This window comes from Lygodium microphyllum, chromosome 28, assembly GCF_053477565.2.
Source record: "Lygodium microphyllum isolate KBCC chromosome 28, Lygodium_microphyllum_v1.1.10, whole genome shotgun sequence".
In the NCBI taxonomy this organism is placed as follows: Eukaryota; Viridiplantae; Streptophyta; class Polypodiopsida; order Schizaeales; family Lygodiaceae; genus Lygodium; species Lygodium microphyllum.
In genome coordinates this window covers 115,696,240-115,706,480 of record NC_141162.1, presented here as the reverse complement: position 1 = coordinate 115,706,480, position 10,241 = coordinate 115,696,240, and positions in this window count along the sequence as shown.

Here is a 10,241-nt window from a genome sequence, read left to right as displayed (position 1 = left end):
GCATCCTCCCATATGTAAAAACCCTTGCAAGGAGAGACTATTGGCTGGCATATTTGGTGGTCAAACCAAATTCTTATGGGACCTCATACCCTCTGCTGTTGGGAAGACCTTGGCTTTTTGAAGCAAGAGCCAGGACGGACTGGTTCAAAGGAACTCTAACCCTAGGCAGAGGACCCAATAAAGCGGTGTTAAAGCCATATGGATCGTGAAAAGGCAATGGATCCACATCCATTGAAGTCATAACTGACTCCTCTAACGAGGTAACAGATGGTACATCAAGAGATGAAGAGGCTGTTAAGCAAATCTTTCCTAAGAAAACGGAGGCACAGTCCCTAACAGTGGGCACTGTAAGCCAATTGCCAAGGGAAGTAAAATCCTTGACCATGGGTGAATATCTCCTACCTCAATTAGAATTAACTTCTGAAATCACCTCTGATAGTGAAATAGAAGCATGGATATACTGTTCTCCCTATTATATGATAGTCACAGAGACAGAGCAGAGTCAGTACAGAGACAGTACAGTTACAGATCAGAGACAGAACAGATACAAAGTGGCTAGAGAATAGAGACAGAGCGGATACAGAGACAGTTACAGAGATAGTAACAGATACAGAGCCAAAACTGTCACGATTGTGGGAGAGAAGGAAGGAGTCTCACTTGTAGCTTTCTTGCTTGCACAATGGGGGAATACACACAAGGGTGGAGGCTGAAAACAGTTTTCCTCTTCTTAGTTGTGAAAGCCAAAAGAACTCGCATACAAAGAAATAGAAGAACCCTATATATGGGTCTCAAACCAAAGACAACTAACTAAGGTGGCATACTAACTGAGCCACGAACTAGAGTAGATAAGGATAGCTGTCGTCTAGCTATTATTCATGAGCGGTGTACCAACCACATCTACAACTGACAAGTCGGTGACATAAATGCACAACGGTCACCCTGGCATATCACGAGTGGAGCTCGATATCTCAACACTCCCCCTCGAGCTCAATCCCAATTCCTGCACACCAAGCAGGTCTCTGAACTTGCGCAGCTTCTCTGCGCCCAATGCCTTCGTGAATATGTCAGCTACCTGATCCTCTGTGCTGACATAAACTAGATCAATAAGACCTAGTAAAACCCTCTCCCGCACATAGTGATAATGCACCTCAATGTGTTTTGTTCTAGCATGATAGACTGGGTTATTTGCCAAGTGTATACTACTCATGTTGTCACAATAAATGACAACTGGCCCATCTGTAGACTGATGCATATCATAAAGTAGCTTATGTAACCAAGCTACCTCACATGCAGCCATTGCTGCGCCCCTGTACTCAGCCTCTGTGCTGGATAAGGCAACTGTAGGCTGTTTCTTGCTGCTCCAAGTGACTGCAGCACTCCCAAAAGAGAATACATATCCACTGGTAGATCGTCTATCAGAAATGCTACCAGCCCAATCAGCATCAGTGTATCCATGCAACTGTATCTGAACCCCAGTCTCATAAAATAGTCCATACTGCAATGTGGATTTCACATACCTGAGTATGCGTCTAGCCGCATCCAAATGTGGTTTCCTTAGAGCCTGCATAAACTGACTTACCAATCCAACAGCATAGCTCAAATCTGGCCTGGTAATAGTCATATAAATCAAGCTTCCTACTATGCGTCTGTACATAGTAGGGTCTTCCAGAAGCTCACCTGCATCTGTGCTCAGCTTCACATTCTGCTCCAAAGGAACTGAAATAGGCTTACAGCCTGTCATCCCATATTTGGACAACATGTCCAATCCATACTGCCTCTGCAAGAGCTGTATCCCACTTGGTGATCTAATCACCTCAATGCCCAAGAAATAACGTAGCTCTCCCAAATCCTTCATCTCAAACTTCTACTTCAATAGCATTCTCACATGAAGGATATCTTCATCACTGTCACCTGTCATAATCAAATCATCAACATAAATGACAAGTAGCATAATACCTTTCTCTGTTTTTCTCACATAAAGTGAGAAATCTGCCTTGGAAATTTGAAAGCCAATAGTAACAAGATACTGTCCTATCTTGTCAGACCATGCTCTAGGTGCTTGCTTCAAGCCATACAAGGCTTTCTTCAACCTGCAAACAAACTTAGGATGAACAACATGCACATAACCTGGTGGCTGCTCCATATAGACCTCTTCTTGCAAATCACCATGCAAGAAGGCATTCTTTACATTGATCTGATGTAAAGACCATCCCTTTGATGCAACCATAGCAATGACTGCTCTTACGGTTGCCATCCTTGCAACCGGACTGAATGTTTCTTCATAGTCAATGCCATATGTTTGTGCATACCCCTTGACTACTAATCTTGCCTTGTATCTGTTCACAGAACCATCTGCATTGTGCTTCACCTTATAAACCCACTTACAACCAATTGCATTCTTACCTTTAGGCAAAGGTACCAATTCCCATGTAGCATTTGCTTCCAAGGCATCCACTTCTTCATCCATGGCTTTCTCCCATTTTTCTTTTCCCATGGCTTGCTCAAAAGAAGTGGGTTCTGGTTCCTGTATCACTTTGACCATATATGCATAGTGAATGGCTGTAAATCCATCATATTTCAGCCTATCCACAGGATACCTAGCTCTGGTAGACCTACGCAAAGTAGGCTCACTTCCAGGTGCTCTCAAAACATCCCTGGTCTTCCTTACTCCAGGTGTAACAATAGAAGGAATACCCAACTCATCATCAATGCTCTGTTCTGAGCCACTGGATTCACCATCCACATAAGAGTGACCTGCATTCACATCAAACATGGGCTGATCAACCTTCTGTTTTCCTTTTCATGATACCTGCATAGCACTATCTGCATTGCTTTGAGAAGATTCTCCTGATCTCAATCTGCCTGTCCATGGCGAAGAATGTGAACCACTGCTAGAGGACGCTCCAGGTCCACTAATATTTTGTGACTGCTGTTGTGAATTCTGTGCAGCATTACCATTTTGTGCATCTACATCATCAATCACATTTAGTGGTTTATACCAGCTACTCATCTCATCAAAAACAACATCTCTGCTCACTATAAACTTACGAGTAGAAGGGTTATAGCATCTATACCCTTTTTGCTGCAGAGAGTAACCAATAAAGATGCACTTCTCAGCTTTTGGATCCAACTTGGATCTCAACTCATCTGGCACATGTACATAGGCAATGCAACAAAAAATTTTCAAATGAGAAATATCTGGTTTCCTACCAGTATACCTCTCCTCTGGAGTCATCCCATGTATTGCTGCAGTGGGAGTCCTGTTCATTATATAGACTGCTGTAGCAACTGCTTCAGCCCAGTAAAAATCTGGCAGGTCTTTTTCATTGAGCATGGCACGAGATACCTCTCCAATATGCCTGTTTTTCCTTTCTGCAATTCCATTTTGTTGTGGCGTATGACTGCATGAATATTGCTGCTTTATGCCATGCTCCTGCAGGAACCTTGCAAACTCATTTGAGAGGTACTCTCCCCCTCCATCTGACCTTAGGCATTTTATTTGCAGGCTTGTTTCTTTTTCAACCATAGCCTTAAGAGTTTTGAAATGCCCAAAAACTTCACTTTTCTTTTTCATAAAATACACCCAAACTTTTCTGCTATAGTCATCAATAAAAGTGACAAAATAATGACAGCCTCCAAGAGATGCAGCTTTAATAGTCCACACATCAGAGTGGATTAATTCCAATGGCTTCTTACTCTCTTGAACATGTCTAGGAAATGGTTTCCTTGCCTGTTTTCCAAACTGACAGGCTTCACATACCTTATGCATTTCTGCAACCTTGAATCTAGGTAATCCTACAACATTATTTTGGGCCTGCATTGATTTAAGTCACTGTACATTAACATGACCAATGCGTTTATGCCAGATATCAATATCTGCAACTACACCGGTCCCATGTGCAAACATTGCTGCACTCAATTCAGACATGTCTGCATCCAACGTAAACATTCTGCCCTTCTTCTTTCCTTTTGCTATCAAGCGACCTTTATTTTTCATATCCTCAACAAAGCATCCATGAGGATTAAATCTGACCTGCAAACCCTGCTCAACCATTTGACCAACAGAAACCAGATTCTTTGTGATATTCGGGACATGAAATACATCGGACATGTATTTCTTTTTCCCATCCTGCATAGACAAAGGAAATTTTCCAATCTGCACAATAGGATGTGCAGTATCATCACCAGTCTCCACAAATCCTGGTTTTTCCATTTTCCTTGCATCCTCCATCCATTCTGCATGACATGTCATGTGGTTTGATGCACCTGAGTCAACATACCATACATCATTGCTTTCTTCTGCACCTGTCACAGAATTGTTCATGTGCTGCACCATGAACAAATGCTCATTTCTGTCATCACCCTGTCTACTAGATGATGCATAATTCCCTTGTTGCAGTTTTCCATTCATGATGTCATTCTGCTTTTTATAGCAGTCTTTAGCCATATGACCCATTTTACCACAGTAGTAGCATTCAACATTACTGTTTGCATTTTGACCTCTTTGCCATCCACCACGACCTCTTTGGCTCCCCCTGCCTCTAGAGTTACCATGTCCTCCTCCATAGGACTGGTTTTCTTGAGTTTGCTGCATATTCTGATTTCTACCATGGCCTCCAAATCGGCCTCCTCTACCTCTGCCTTTACCTCTTCCAGCATTTGAGTAGAAGACCGTTTCTTTTGAAGTTCCTCCTGAAGAAGATGCACCACCATTTCTCTGCTCCTCAGAAATTAGAAGAGCAATCAACTCCTCAAAATCAGGAAATCTTTCAGAACTGAAATGGATGTCCGAAACTGTGCATAATCCTTTCCTAGACCATTCAAGGTCACAGAAACTAAATCATCATCTTCCACTGGCGACCCAATGGAAGCAAGTGCATCTGCAATCTTCTTCACCTTCATGTGGTAGTCATTGATGCTCATATTTTCTCTTTGCACATTGTGCAACTCTTGCTTGAGCTGCATTTTCCTGGCTTGCGTATTTGTGCTATACATCTTTGACAGAGTATCCCATGCCTCCTTTGGCGTACTTGCATCCTGAATATGCACAATCATAGAGTCTGATATGTTGATAGACAGCCAGTACATAACTTTCCTGGCTCTCTCATGCCATGCTTTGAATGCCTGCATTTGCTGTTGATTGGGAACATCAGAAAGAACTGGTTCTTCTTCATTTCCTGCAACAAATTCCCAATATCCTTTTCCCATAAGGAAATTCGTCATTCTAAACTTCCATGCTTGGAAGTTGTTCTTGTCAAGCTTTTCAGTTACAATCTGTGAAAGAGAATCAGATGCCATTACAGAACACTGCAAAAAATTCTGTCACTGCAAAAAACACAGTTTCACCCTCACAAGGGCAAATTTGCAAAATTGGCGAAAGTGGTATTTGACCACACAGTCACTTCCTAGTGACGATTTTGCATAAACAGGAACCAAGGATGATTTTGTAACTCCCAATGTCTCTGCACATAAGCATACGATGCAATTTCTGTGATAACTTTTCACCGACCTGTAGAACAGTGGTCGCACAGCATAAAACTGGGCCTTTTCCTGAGTGCATGCAGAAAACTTCCGCCTCCAAAACAGGCCCCGAAATGGCCTCAAATCAAAAAAACAGGGTCACCAAGGGCTAAAGGCCTTTCCCGCAGCATATACTGCCCTCTTGCTTCACCGCGAAGGGCGTCTCAACCTGAGACAATGCACTCCTGCAATTTCCGACTGTGCTACCTCCAGAGATCTGCTCCCAAACCAGAAAACGAAAGCAACACTGCTCCTCTTACCAGAACACCGCGAGCTTGGCTTGCTTTCTTGAGCTCCTTACCACGAACTAGGCTCTGATACCATGTCACGATTGTGGGAGAGAAGGAAGGAGTCTCACTTGTAGCTTTCTTGCTTGCACAATGGGGGAATACACACAAGGGTGGAGGCTGAAAACAGTTTTCCTCTTCTTAGTTGTGAAAGCCAAAAGAACTCGCATACAAAGAAATAGAAGAACCCTATATATGGGTCTCAAACCAAAGACAACTAACTAAGGTGGCATACTAACTGAGCCACGAACTAGAGTAGATAAGGATAGCTGTCGTCTAGCTATTATTCATGAGCGGTGTACCAACCGCATCTACAACTGACAAGTCGGTGACATAAATGCACAATGGTCACCCTGGCACATCAAGAGTGGAGCTCGATATCTCAACAAAAACCAGAAGCAGAAGTAGAGTCAAAAGTGGTGATGGAAGCAGAAGCAGATGCAGAGGCAGACGATCTATTCTTCTCCTACAGACCCTCTACAGAAGCCGAGGCAGAGCCTCCAAAAGATGAGAATGAAACTGATGAGGAAGAAAATGAAGTAAGCTATGGAAGTGCAGATGAAGAATTTCCTCTGATAGAGGATGATCTGGTTGAAGTCCCTACAGAGACCTCAGAAGGAGTCAGACCTCTACCCAGAAGCAATCCGTGGGACATTTATCCGCAAAGTGGAAGGTGAAAAGCAAGTAACATTCTTGGATACTGAGGGTACTGAACGTCACCTAAAAGTGGGTCTCAATCTTCTAGAAGAGGAATTAGTGGTCCTTCGAGACCTACTAAAGGAGAACTTAGATGTGTTCGCTTGGTCCTACAAAGACCTAAAGGGGATTGATCCTACAGTATGTCAACATCACATTGATCTAAAGCCCGATGCCAAACCTGTAAGGCAAAGACAAAGACGGATGAATCCTAATTATTCTGCTCTGGTGAAGGCCGAAATATTGAAACTCCTTGAAGCAGAGTTCATCTATCCCATGGCTAACAGTGAATGGGTTTCACCCATTGTGGTAGTACCCAAGAAGAACGGGAAACTTCGAATATGTGTTGACTTCCGAAAGCTCAATTTGAAGACGAAGAATGATCACTTCCCTATCCCTTTTACAGATCAACTGTTGGACATAGTGGCAGGCCATGAGCTGTATTCCCTCTTGGATGGATTTAGTGGATATAACCAAGTCCAAATCGCAGAAGAGGACCAATCTAAAACAATCTTCACTACGTAATGGGGATGTATGCCTACAGAGTGATGCCATTCAGGCTCTATAATGCTCCTGCCACCTTCCAACGAGTAATGATGGCGGCCTTCCAAAACCATCTGCATGATTTCATTGAGGTGTACCTTGATGATTTCTATATCTATAGTTTGATCCGTGAGCACTGGGGATTGTTAGATATGATCAATGCCCCACCCTCATTAGGTGCTACCAATGATCCATGGTGCTCAAAGTTGTAAGGCCCCCATTATGAGGAGAAGCGAAATGTGAGCCCGGACATTGGTTGAGTCCTTACTTGTATATCAGATGAGGTCTATGTGACCGGATGGCAGAAAGGTGACCGTTGTGGGTCTAGTCTTTGGGTTAGACGGAGTGGTTAAGCTGGTAGCAACTCGAGGCGCATTGCATTGAGTTACGGGGTAAGGGAGTTAAAAGAGGCCCCTATTGTGGGGTTCGGGGGCTGCGGAAGCGGCCCCTGGCGGGGGGGTCCCAGGGGGGCTAGCGGCCCCCCTGGCAAGGGTTCGGGGGCAGCGCCCCCAGCCCGATGGTAAATGGAATATTCCCTGGAATATTCCCTGGCTGACTAGTGGATGCATAACCGACTACACTAGTCGACTGGCGCTATAACTATGCCAGTTATAAATAGATGTAACAACCTGAATATAATAAGTAATGAGTCAATGGCCATGTGAGAGTCATAATGACCACCGAGTGCTCAGTATAGATGTGTGGACCCATCTAACCAGGTGGTCCATCATCAATGTCTGCATGTGTTGAGCTTGTCATCTCAACATAAAGAACAGCTACAACACCTCAAATGTTTCCTTAGGAACTTCAAATGCAATGAGCTAGCACACATGGCACTTGGATTGAACATTAAAGTTCTCTTGGTTTTTCTTCTCGAATTGTATAGATTTATTCATCAGAGTTACACTAACTCTTTCAAGATTTACTCCTTTGACAACCTTACTTTCATCTAATTTTATAACAAACTACAAGTTACCATTACATTTCTCAACAGACATATTGTAGTACATTACCATTGCCGACTACACCTTGTACAAATCTAAATAGTAATTGTTGAGTTCAGTGAGATTCACCTGATATGTATTTTTGGTCTCAACCTTTAGTGTTTCCATGCATTGAACATACATGGGATCCCCTATCAACTCCAAAACTTTTGTATTAAGTTTCCCTCATACCTCTATTAAGTGTGAAGGTTGAGAAAGAGGCACGATTCTATTTCTCTTCAACACACGACCAAACCTAGCCTTCACACCTTTGAATATCTTTGGGTAAGTTGCTATGCTAATACCAGCCTTGTCACAAATAGATTGTGTATCCACAGCTAAGAACTCATTTGACACAACTTTTAATGTGCACTCAATCACCTTTTCCTTCATAGCCTTAAACTTAGGATTGCTCAAAGTGTTTCCAATGTACTTTCCTTCAGCAAATCTACTAATAGATGATCCATCCTCACCCTCTCTTAGGTTCTCTTTCTGAGCTACCTTACATGCTTTGATACATCACTTCCACTGGGCGCTATTCACAATTAACTCATTGATTGGCTTCTTCTTTAGTTTGTGCTCCTGTGTTAGCTTGTTGTTGATCTTTCTCAAGTTTTCCAATAGTGCTTTTCCTCCTCATATGAGATACCAATGTCATGGATAGTGACTTGCATTGAAATAATTTGCTTTTTTTTGTTGAATTACAGTGTCATTCAGCTATACCACTTGTCTTATGAGGTGTTATATATGAAGTTGATGTGCAACAATCATATCATGGAAATTTTTTATGGTTGATTGGTAAGTTGTAAATACTTTGAACACCTAATCATTGAGCCATCTAGTGTAACCAAGAAACCCATTTTTACCCTCGCACACATACTTAAGCAAATTTGTGATTCTTGAGAAAGTTGGAGGTCTATTGTTTAAGGGGTCAATTGGGTAGATTCCCCCATCAGTCCACAAATCCACATGTTTCAATCCCATTTTCCTGTAACTTTGCAAAACCTGAGGCTTGACACCGGTGTCGAAGGGTTTTCGAAAGCAAAGTCGCATCCTCAGAGAGGATCTTGAAAAATTTCAAGATAGAAGATCAATCTAGCGATATCAGATTCAATTTGAAAGCTCAATTTCAGATAATATGAGACATACAGTCAGCTACACCTGATTGGGAGAGTTTATCCTGCTTGTATATAGTTCTCACCACGCCTACACCTCTAACAGGTGACAAGCAATGCATATATTACAAGAGCTTCTAGACATTGTGGAGTGGGATGACCAAGATGGGATCTCAATTCAAGAAGAGGTGCAAGTGATAGTCCGTTTTTGAAAATACAGCTGATAGTCTTTTCTTCTTTCTTTGTCCTTCACATTCCCCTGTTTCTGCATAAAGGTATGGAACTTTTGCACCACATATACTGCATACTTCTGTTTGAGAATATGTTTCTAAATTTTCAGAAATCTTCTGTGCTTTCCCTTTGCTTTTTCTCCCCAACAATATGAAGTCCAAGTTCAAGGAGAAATCGAATCAGCTCCACATTGTTGATCCCTCTGTCCTGAAAATCTCAGCAACAGAGATGTATTCTCGAACAATTTGCCACAGTTGGTAATTTGTATCCATTAACAGGATTTGAAAGCTTGCTTCTGTTAATTTTGCAACTTCAGTACTTCCGGATAAAAGACCAGCACGCTAAAATGTCTGGATCACAGAAGGATTTTGCAATTCTTGGCCACTCTTTGGGAAGGCCGAGCTAGTTCATTACAAAGTTTTGGAATAACCTCAGAGAGTAGTTTCTTCTCTTTTTGAGTCATTGCATAAAGTTCTTTTCCAATCTTAGATTGCCTACACTGTAAATAATGGAGGTCAAGAACTCAAAGCAACAAGCTGTACTTAGACCTCAAGGCAATGTGCTACTGCAACAGCAACCGTTTCAACGACAAGCGATTAAGCCATCGCTGTGATCAGAAGTCCAGCTTGAGCTGTTGATCATAATCCTTTTTGGAGAGGAAGTGCATGATGTAGGGAGCCACACGAATGACTGCGATCCTTCCAAATTCTCTTCTTCGAGGAAGTGCTCTTCCTTCCAAATTCAATCACACCCCCATTCGAGCTTTTTTTTAAAAAAACATCTCTTGATTGATCGCTCCCCCCTTGTGTCTCCTCAATCTTCCCCTCCTTTCCTTTTGAAATCTCCTTTTCTTTTCGATCTTTCCC